Source organism: Vulpes lagopus, chromosome 3 (assembly GCF_018345385.1).
Source record: "Vulpes lagopus strain Blue_001 chromosome 3, ASM1834538v1, whole genome shotgun sequence".
NCBI classification, from domain to species: domain Eukaryota; kingdom Metazoa; phylum Chordata; class Mammalia; order Carnivora; family Canidae; genus Vulpes; species Vulpes lagopus.
The window spans coordinates 84,848,412-84,860,071 of NC_054826.1; the positions used below are offsets into that span (position 1 = coordinate 84,848,412).

General features: G+C 42.9%; 2 pseudogenes; one reads left to right on the forward strand and one right to left on the reverse strand.

Annotated features, from left to right (window-relative positions):
* Positions 1 to 81: 81 nt before the first annotated feature.
* Positions 82 to 7,106, reverse strand: LOC121487032 (annotated as a pseudogene).
* Positions 7,107 to 7,368: 262 nt separating this feature from the next.
* On the forward strand, positions 7,369 to 8,483 carry LOC121488015 (annotated as a pseudogene).
* Positions 8,484 to 11,660: the final 3,177 nt, after the last annotated feature.

An 11,660-nucleotide genomic window follows, 5' to 3' on the forward strand; every position in this document is an offset into this window, starting at 1 on the left:
TCAAAGTATAGATTACTGTCATCCGTAAGGGCTCCTACATTCTTACATATTTGATAATACACATATAGACTGGTTTGTGACTTAATGCTCCATTGGTTCATCAGCCTGTTCTGCAGGTTCATCAGCAGGTTGAGCAGGCTGTGCCTTTCTCTGTGGTCTTTCTTCAAGACCTTCCAGGAACGGAGATACATCATCATCATCGTAAATCGTAAACTCCCAAGTCTTTACCAACAATTCCAATGGAAACATTCTTTGTAGTTAGGTCCTGTTCTGCAGGAAGTGTCTCTCGTAAGGCACGCAGACCATATTTAACCAGTTCATTCAAATTGCACTCCATAAACCCAGACATATGTCTCTCCAGGTAAGTACGAGCTGATTGAGAACGGGCTCTAATGGACATGGCTCTACAGTCAAAATAGTTGGCAGATGGACAGGTTTGGAAAATGTGAAGGCCCATATCATAACCAGCAACAAGCAGTCCAACACCATATGGTCTCCGGCCTTACCATTGTGTTGGTATCTGGGTCTTGCTTCCAATTAGAGATATAAGACGAGACACAGGAAGAGGTCTGTCAAATACAAATCTGGAATCCAAACACTCCTGGCGCATAAAATTACATAACAGTCTAGCATCAGCAGTAAGTCCCGCAATTGAGATACCAATATGGTTATCAACATGAAGAATTTTCTTCTGATGAGCTGCAAGCTCTGACTGTGCTCTCTTCCATGCAACCAACACTGCATGGGTTTTTGATTTCAGACCAACTGTAGCTGAACCTTGTTTGACAGCTTCCATTGCATATTCAATTTGATGAATCCTGCCCTGAGGGCTCCAAACAGTGACATCATTGTCATACTGGTTGCGAAACACTGTTCCGCCTGGGTCCTGCGGCCTCCGGCAGAGGTGGCGGCTTCAGGAGTGCCACCTGGGATCGCATCCTGCATCAGGCCCTGCAGGGGGCCTGCTTCTCCCACTACCTGTGTCTCTGTCTCTCTCTGTGTGTCTCTCAGGAATAAATAAATAAATAAATCTTAAAAGGGTGTTTGGAAAAATGGCTATCTATTACTACCTTTTTATAGAACATAGATCATTAATTAGAAAGCCTGACCAGTCTATGGAAAGAAAGTTCTAGGAGTATAACATTATTCTAAGATGTTAGAATAAAGTGTTTTTCTTCAATATGACTAGTTTTTAGGTGTCATTTTTTTACCTAAAATATGCATAATTGGAGCCTATTGTATTTCACAATCTGGAAGTAATGGTATGCCTGCATACTTCTAAAAAGAATTGTACAAAACTGCATACCTCATTGCACATTTTTTTTTTTTTTGTATTTTTAGCATATGAAACAGTGACACAGTTAGTGGACCTGGCTGTTCTTGTGAGGTAGGATATGGTAACCAAGGCAAGAGACCCCTTTACCAGGCCATTCTGCAAACTTTGTTCAGTATCACACAACTCTCCTGAAGGCTCTCGTAGGAAGTCCTACCCAGAGTCTCCTGAGAACACACCTCCTCCTACATCAACAGCTCCATCATCTGGATCACAGCACTCAGGGAAAACCACATCAGGATCTCTAGGGAATGGGAGTGCTGGACAAGACTCAACTAAAACCAAGCAAAGGAAGAGAAAAAAGAGCACTGTGGCCTGTGATGTAGAGGCTTAGTGATGCCATCCAGCCCTGCCACATCAGATTGGTCCCTTTTCCCTGTTCACAAGTGCCTATGACCACAAGATTGGCACCTTTTCTCAATTCACAAGTGCTTACTAGGGGAATGGGATGGCTTTTCTGGCTTGCTAAGGGACTGTGACTGCAACAACAGGAAATGCAATGTTCCATTAAGGTGATTTCTGTTCCCCTCTTTGGACAAAATAAAATATAAATTTACCTTCTCTGTAAAAACTAAACAAACCATAAAACTTTGATAATAAATGTAAACAGTAGCAAAGTAGATAACATCCAGAGTATCATAAATGTTGGCATTCCAAAATGTTATATCACTCTTTGAAAAGTAATGAGAGAAATCTAAATAGTTTGAAAACCATCAACATCTATTTTAAATTATATGAATAAACTAAAAGAAGAAAAAAAAGGCAGATTTTGTCACTCATGCCCTGGAATAGTATCACTTTTATATCTTTGTCATTGTGTTGATTAAAAAAAGAGACTCCTTCCTTACTAGACTCTGTGTTCCTGATTTACTTCTAGGTCCTACCACAGGAGTAAGCACACAGTAGATGCTCATGAAACTCTTACCAAACTGAACTGATTTTGAGCAAAGACTATCCTGTTCAAAGCAAAGTCTCCTTAACAAGAATGACCCAGACATAAATCAACTAGATAACAAAACCTGGGGTATTAACATGGGAGACCAAGTCATTATTCTCAGTGTTCAGAAGGGTCCTGAGAGGGGAATGACAGCTATAGATACATGTTTCAAACAAGTATAATTTTTAATTGTTGCCCATGGAATGGAGTCTTCATTTGTTCAGATGACATTATCCCACAGATAATACTAAGGAAAAAACACAGCTGATTGTCATATTGTTTAAGAAAAAAAGCAAATGAGTAAAACAGTTATGAAATTGTTACTAACATATTATCTTTAAAAAATTAGAAATGTGTTATGGGTAGATTTTTTTTAAAAACCTAATACAAAAATCTAAAAAAGTATTTTCTAAAAGTGGTCTGAGGTACAAAATGTACTTTTCACTTAAAAATCTGCTGGCTTTGTGGTGCCTGGATGATGGCTCAGGTCATGATCCCCAGGTCCGGGGATCAAGTCATACGTTGGGCTCCCTGCTTAGCTGGGAGCCTGCTTCTCCCTTTGCCTCCCACTCCCCCTGCTTGTGTTCTCTCTCTCACTGTCAAATAAATACATAAAATATTAAAAAAAAAAAAAACCCTGCTGGCTTACATGGGGTGCTGTGTAATGCACATACATTTTGTTTCAGCCTGGAAGCTCTATGAATAAGTAGATGGACAGAAATTCCTGAGTCTTGGAATGCCTGGGAGGCTCACTGGTTGAGTGTCTGCCTTCAGCCCAGGACGTGATCCCAGGGTCCTGGGATTGAGTCCCACCTTGGGCTCCCTACATGGAGCCTGCTTCTCCCTCTGCCTCTCTCTCTGTGTCTCTCATGAATAAATAAATAAAATCTTAAAAAAAAAAAAAGAAAATGAAACTCCTGAGTCTTAGTTTTGCAAACGCAGTAATTGCATAGACCTTCAGTCTAGTTAAAAGAGCTGAAACTAAAACAACCAGCAAGCCACTCATTTCAGTTCCTATATGGTGCAACATTTTGGCTCACTGCACACACTCCACAGGATTGTTATGCAGCATGGGAAGGTTTACAAAAGTCAAGACTCATCTTCTTCCAGGAACTAGAGGGCTAAATATTTACAAATGTAAAGAGAGACTGTATGACTGAGACCCTCTTAAAGGGAGGAGTGGTTGACTGAGAGGGTCTTTTTTTCCTTTCTAGGTTTACATTGAAGATATATTATGGCAAAACAAATGATGAAAAATGAAAATGTGTCCAACTGGTTGTTTGGACAGCAGCATCAGCTGGCTAGTTTGGCTCATCTGCAGAGCATTTTCAGACTGACTCTTCTGTCTTTGCATCAAATCCATCCATTACCACTGTCTTGTAATGTTAGGGCTCACCACAGAGCTTTCCTGCTCTCTCTGAGTCTGAGCAATAGGCCCAAAAAGTGAATTTCTTCTTTTTTTAAGGTTGTATTTTAAATTAGTGGTACTATTCTCCATTGTGGTTATTTTTTGCCAAAATTTCTATAGAATAAAAACCTTTCTTTTATAAATTATAAAAATAATGTTTAACTTATAAAAAATTCAAACATTCAGAAATGTATCTTATAAAAAGGAAACTTCTCCTTTCCCCTGTGTATATTCCATATTCAGAGGGAATTTGGGATTTATATTAGGAACATAGCCTCTGGAGTGCATGTCCCCATCTCTTCCACTCTTATTGGAAGACCCTGGGTAGGTTCCTTGGCCTTGTGTTTTAGTTTTTCTCATCTATAAAATAGGTACAATTATGGAACTCCCCTCATAGGGTTGTTGTGAAAGTGCCTGTAACAGTGCTTGGCACGTAATAAGCATTAGATTTGTGATAGTTATGATTATTGGTAAGACTAAGCACATAGTGTGTTACTTAGAGTATAGGATTAGCTGCTGTAATAGAAACCCCAAATTACAGTGGCTCAAGCAGCACAGAAGTTTCTTCCTCTTTTGAGAAACAGTTGGAGGAGTGGGCAGGTAGCCTCCGTTCCATGAAGTTTCATCTCCTTGGAGGGATCCTTGTCCATATCCAAGTGTTATCTCTGGGGTCCAGTTGCAGGAAGAGAACAGAGGAAGCAAACGACAACTAACTTCTTTTAAAGGATGTGACCACTTAGTTGTATGTATCACTTCTGCTCACATCCCATTGGCCAGAATTTAGACCCTCTGCCAAACCCAGCTAAAATGGAGGCTTTGGCTGTCGATGTTTTTGCAGGATTGGGCTACATTGCCCACTGGGATCTTCATACCCACCCAAGCTAATGTAGTTTTTAGCTGCCCACTTACAATGGACAGGAGTGGCAGAAAACCAGAATTCTCATTCTCATTCTTAATTTTTAAATGAAATAAAGCAGAGATACTGAAAACGACTAGCAAGCTTTGCTCCACACTTTTTCTTTTTTTAATGGTATCATTTCATGCATATTGCTTTATGTGTAGATTTTTCTCTTAGCAGTATATTGGGTAGGTCTCCCTATGCCAGTATACACATACCTCATTTATGTTGCCTGTCAGCTCCTTGTGTTCCAGGAAATAGAGGTCTTACAACTCGCTGAACCAAGCCTTACTGATAAGCATTGAGATTGGTTTTGATCTTTGCTCTTACAAAGCTTCCACGTTCATCCTTTTATGTAGGTATTTTTGCAATTTTTTTGCTAGCACTTCTATAATGTAGGTTTATAGAAGTGAGTTGCTAAGGAAAAGGCATGTAGATTTAAACTTCATTACATACTACAAAATTCCGCTCTGAAAATATTGTGTCAATTTGGGCTCAATAATGTCTTCTTATCTACGTAGGAGAAATCTCTCCTTTATAGAGACAACTATTTCCATGTGACAACCTCGGGGAGAGGGGCTGTAGCAAGAGCCTCACCCATAAATGATAGTCTTGATTTATAGCTGGCTCAGTCTGAAGGTATGGAAAAGGGACAAAAAGGAAGAAGAAACCTGACATTTATTGGGGACTAGGTATTATTATATGTATGGAAGCAGAGGCACAGAACTATTAGTACTTTGCCTGGTTCACCTAGCTAGTCAGACCTCACTCCCCACTCTTTGCTACCTCTTTTTGAAAGCTTTCCTCATTTTTTCTTCTCTTATTAGCTTTATTGATGTATTACAGTACAATTCACCAACCTGAACTATGCAATTTGGCAAATTTTAATAATTGGATACAATCATGTAACCCCCATCACAATTATGCTATGGAAATTTTCCATCACTCCAAAAAGATTCTCTGTATTTTGTTTTTTTTTTTCACAGTCAATCTCAGTCTTCCACCCAGCCACTTCATCTCAGTTTCCTCATTTGTTAAATTGGCTAATAATAGCACCTACCTTCTGTGGTTTCTGCAAGGGTGAAGTTATTGCATGTGAACTACTAAAAACAATGCCTGGTGCATTAAACATGAGTGTTGTGTTTGGTATTCTACTTTCACCATCATCTTCATCACTTGTTACTGTGTACCTGATAAGTTAGCTAAACTGGATATCATTGGTATTCTGAGATTTTATTGCCCAGTGCCAAAAATAACTCTCCAGATCATATACAGAATAGGTTGCCTCAGGAAAATGGGGGACAAGAGCTATTATGGGGCAACTGCTCTTGATTTGGAGACAAAGTTTCTAATCCAAAAAAAAAAAGTTTCTAATCCATGGAAAGAGCTCCATGGATTGGATTTTTTTTTTTTTTTTTTTTTTGCAGATTTACAGTGTTGTCCCCTTTCATCACAGTGGGGAAAACTTTGGCAATGGGGCAGGAGAGGTATAGTGCTACACTAGCCTGCTAAGAGTGTGAGCAAATATTGTTCCAATCCATTAGTTTCCACTAAATCTCCAAAAATGTGGCCCTCTTTGAGTGGTGGAATTACATTAACACAGCTTCTTGAGTGCCTTAGATATGCATGGCACATTGTTGCAAAACTAGACATACTTTAAAGCTAACTTGAAATCATTATCTTTTGCAATGCCCAAGATTGTTAAAGTAGCTGCATTACATTTCCACAGACCTCCAACATTTCCTTCCTTCCTGGCCAGAATGCTTGACTCACTTCTCAAAGTGTTGGCTGACCAGGGCAATGTGCCACAGCAGCCTGGGAGGAAGCTCCACAAAGCTGGAAGGCAACACAGGACATCTGGTCTGGCCTGGCCCGCCACATAATGCTTTCAACAGACTGCTGTCTAAACAAGGCCTGAGCCCTTGGGCTCACATAGTGTCTACCCTATAAGCAAAGACAGAGAGATGGACAGAGAAATTACAGGTGAAAATTATTTATTCATAAAGAAGAGAGAAGAAAGAAAAGAGGCATCTAAAACAGAATTGTAGTTCATTACAGGGAGGTTTTTGAAGCTCCTGGAGCTTTTTTATAAGTTCTGTGAGGGACAGGTCTTACTTACCTTTGTGAGCTACTCAGCAGAAAGGCACACCGTGGGTTCTGGGTGAGCTCTCTTCTCCCTTGGAAGCACTGCTGATAGAAAACCTTCCCCTTCCATCTGCAATAATCCCCAGGATACTTGTCGGGCACTCTTCTTTGTATCCCCTCTGCATGCTGGTGTCCTCTGAGTTCTCTCCTCTTCCTACTAATGTCCCTTTTCAAATGATTTCATGTCCTCTGCTGGTTTAAATGTCCTTGTTTGTGTTGTGAATCCCCTAAATCTCCAACTCCAGCCCAGATTTCTCTATTGAATGCCCAGTGGACATTTCTATTGCTGCCTCATATTTATCTTAAATTCAACATTTCCAAAACTGGAAATTGAAATTCTTACCTGCAAATGTGCTCTTCCACCTAACTCCTCATCTAGATCCATGAAACCATCTTTCCCTACTTGTTCTATCTAGAAACCCAAGTCTTCTTCAATTTCTCTCTTTCCATCTTGCCCCCATGCTTAATCAGTAATAGTAATCATAGCTAATACTGATTTAGAATGTCCTATATTCCAGACATTATATTAATCCCTAATATTTTAATTTAGTACACCAATTATATGAAGTAGGTACTCTTAGCTGCATTTTGTAGATGAGGAAACTGAGACACCGATTGTTTGCTCAAGATCACAAAGTAGAGTGTGGAGGTCGTTGGTGTCACCTGCCAGCCGCCGGCTCCTGCCCCTGCTCTTCGGCTCCCTGCCCGCTCCAACCAACCATGCTCTCGGCCCTCGCCCGTCCTGCCGGCACCGCTCTCCGCCGCAGCTTCAGCACCTCGGCCCAGAACAATGCTAAAGTAGCTGTGCTTGGGGCTTCCGGAGGAATTGGGCAGCCCCTTGCGCTGCTTCTCAAGAACAGCCCTTTAGTGAGCCGCCTGACCCTCCACGATATTGCTTATACACCCGGAGTGGCCGCAGATCTGAGCCACATCGAGACCAGAGCAACCGTGAAAGGCTACCTCGGACCTGAGCAGCTGCCGGATTGCCTCAAAGGCTGCGATGTGGTGGTTATTCCAGCCGGAGTCCCAAGAAAACCAGGCATGACACGGGATGACCTGTTCAACACCAATGCCTCAATTGTGGCCACCCTGACTGCTGCCTGCGCCCAGCATTGCCCCAAGGCCATGATCTGCGTCATTTTAAATCCAGTCAACTCCACCATCCCAATTGCAACGGAGGTTTTCAAGAAACACGGAGCTACGACCCCAATAAAATCTTCGGGGTGACGACCCTGGACATTGTCAGGGCCAACACTTTCATTGCAGAACTAAAGGGTTCGGATCCCGCACGAGTCAATGTTCCTGTCATTGGCGGTCATGCCGGGAAGACCATCATTCCCCTGATCTCTCAGTGCACTCCCAAGGTGGACCTTCCCCAGGACCAGCTGACAGCCGTCACTGGGCGGATTCAGGAGGCCGGCACGGAGGTGGTGAAGGCCAAAGCTGGAGCAGGCTCTGCCACATTGTCCATGGCATGCGCTGGAGCTCTGTTTGTCTTCTCCCTTGTGGATGCAATGAATGGGAAGGAAGGAGTTGTCGAATGTTCCTTTGTTAAATCCCAGGAAGCAGACTGTGCCTATTTCTCCACACCATTATTGCTGGGGAAAAGGGGCATCGAGAAGAATCTAGGCATTGGCAAGATCTCCCCTTTTGAAGAGAAGATGATAGCAGAAGCCATCCCCGAGCTGAAGGCCTCCATCAAAAAGGGAGAGGAGTTTGTGAAGAACATGAAATGAAAGGGCAGCCAGCTAGCAGTCCGTTTCCCTAACTTATGAAGGCATCATGTCCCTGCAAAGCCATCTCCTGCCCTCATGTTTCCGTTGCGTTAACCACCAGTGTCATGTTAACGTCACCGCCCCTTCCAATCACAAGTCCCTCACAAGGTGACGGTGGCCTGCTCAGAGGGCATGGAAACTCCATGTCCCTTCCTCCATACCTTGTTCTGTGAATCTCTTTCATCTCTCTGTTCCTGAGTTGTATCCTATTAGGACAAACCAGTAATCTAATTAAGTGACCTGTCTTCCTTTTCTACAAGCTATCCTAGCAAATTATCAAACTTGAGAAGGGATGGTGGGAACCTCTGATTTTATGGTTGATCAGAAGCATAGGTGACAAGACAAGAAAGGCTTGCAATTGGGGTCTGAAGTGAGGGCAGTCTTGTGGGATGGAGGCCTTAACATGTGGGATCTGATACTATCTCAAGATAGACAGCATAAGCATTGAGTTGAATTGTAGGACACCCAGCTTGTGTTGGAGAATTGTTTGGTGATGCCAGAAGTATTGAGAGCAGACTGGTAAATAGAGGAGAAAGGAGTTTTCCCCTTCCAACATTGTAGCCCTCCTAGGCAGAATTAAAGGTTCTTTCCTCTGTGCCTATGTTACTTTTATTTCTTTAGTAAGATGTAGCAATAATTCCCTTATTTGCATGTTACCATAGAGTCCTTGCTGAAAACATACTGTTGCCACATCTCTCCTAAAGTGGACACATTGCCATTGTTGCAAGTAGATTCTTAAATGTTGACCCTTATTCATTGGATAAAGTCTTACTGGGCTCCTTTGCTTAAATCTCAGATTCTGTGCTAAGTTAAAGGGGTGGAAAATTAGTAAGGCAGGGAACCATGCATCGAAGAGCTCTGAGCTCATGTTAAATAACTTTCATTATTTACTTTATCCCATACTACAAGGACCAGGCTCTAATCACATATGTATTTCCAATGCCTAATATAAGGTGTGCTTGGGGCAAGTATTACATAACTGTTTGTCAAATGAATGAATGAACCTTCTGGACCAATTTATGAATTGAAAATAGAAGTGAGGAATGAAGATAAAATCTCTCTCAAGAGCCTGACCTCTTACTTTCCAACTATCATCCACAGAGAATTCCAAAACCCCAAAGCACATTTTCAGAGCCAGCACTCCATAGGCAGCAGTGGACTCCACATGATCCATTTAGGGGCCCCTGGCTTGAGGCCCAGATAAAATGATTGTGATCTTGATGCCAATCTGTAGAACTTTCATAGGCCACGGAAGGGTAGGATTTTGCCTTTTCCTACATATAGAACATCTTATTAATCAGTGAAGCCTTTAACATAAAAATGGGACCTACAGTTCACTTCCAAACCCCTGAAATTACTTCCTTAGTTCTCCTGTTCTAAAAACCAAAAGGGATTACTCATTGGTATTTGTGGGAAATCTCCACTGAGCTTGTTAAGCTGTCATTATCAGAGGAGGAGAACAAAGGTCATGTGAGATGACAATGTGGGTCACAGGCAGCTGAGCCAGTTGAAGAATTTCTGCCATCACTGTGGAGCAATTTCAGTGACCCCTGTCCTGTCTCCAGAAAGGTTGTGAGACTCCAGGAAACAGAAATAGCTCCCAGGTTGATAATTTACCACCAAGTCCCTTGGTTCCAGAAACTAGGCAAAGCTGCCACATCGATCCAAGCCAATGACACTGGATAGCCCCTGGCTTCCTACAAAGGGTCCTATCAAAGCTAAAGCCAAGTCTAGAGTATGGAAAAGTGGGGAGAGACAGTCCTTTGTCATCCCTCAGTTTTGGAGATTCATCCTTTATGAATCTCAGGCTTTAGTACCTGTGTGACTTGTTCCTCAGGGTTGGGCCTGAGGTGGGCCTCTGGAGCAGCCCTGAGAAGCCTGAGGGATGGAGAGGGCCTGGGGGGGGGGGTCTTCTGTGGATGTGCATGAGTAAGGGTGAGTGTGTGTGTGGATGTGACTCTTTCTGATCTTAAACCATCCCTCACATCTGCTCTCACTTAGAGGCTGATGGAAGGCCACCTGAGCTCTCCTCTCACCCCATCTCTGTGTCTCCAAGCACACTTTTATGATGATGACGATTTCTTGGTTGTATTGCGGTCATCTAACTTTTCTGTCTGACCTAACTGAAAGCCCCCTGAGGAACCTACAGCATCCACTCTGGCTTGGGATTCCTAGTCTACAGGGGGTATTTGACAAGTAGTTAGTGACATTTGGCTCAATCCCATGCTAACCCCAGGTGTTCTTCAGTATGTCCCTGGAGAGTTTTCTCTCCCTCATCCCTCCCTTCAGCTCCACAGGGCACCTGGTCAGGCAGCCTGTGTGGGATGGGAGCAACAGCTCACCCAGGTTTTGTCAAGGGGGCCCTGTTGCCACTCCACATAATGTAAGCCCCACCTGGCCCCATGGGGTCCCTACAAGGTGCCACAGAGTGACTGAAGGCCTGGCCTGAGGACCAGAGGTGCTGGGCTGTGGGGTCTGGACAACATATTGGCCCCCTCGGAGCCTCAGTTTGTCATTGGTGGCATGAGGAGCAGCACCTTTCTACCTGCCTCACAGGGGTGTTGGGAGGTGACAGCAATGACAGCCTTTGAAAAGCATCAACCAATGTGCAAATACCAAGTCATATCACTATGAAAATCGGGCTGGCGATTTGGGGAGAGAAAAAAAATGTGTTTATCAGTGTTCTACAAATAAGCCATTGAAAACGAATGTGAATGAAGCAAAACTCCAAAGAGGAAGAGGAGAAAGCATCCTGAGCCTTTCTGAAGTTGCTCGATGGTGTGGAAATAAAGCTTTGGGGTTTGGCATTGGCAGAGTGGGCTCCGCAGGTATAACTTGCCCAGGGCAACTGTGAACACTTTTGTCCCAGACCCAGGAGGTCCAGACTACAGTAGGGAGAAGCTCTCCAGCAAAGCTGCTGCTAGATGTGTGGCTTGTTGGTTCAAGCAGCTGGCACGTTTTTTTCTTGTTTTCATTTTGCAGTGGTTATCTGATTTTAGTAGTTTCCTAGGCACACATTTCTCTCTCTCCTGAGAGAATTGTTCTGGCTTTGTATGTAGAATCACTTTTCAATTTTTCTAGACCAGTGCCCTTTGCTTTTCCCATTTTCCCTTCTCCAGTCTTTGTTTAGTCTACTTGATGTTTGAATTTGAAGGGAAGGTAGG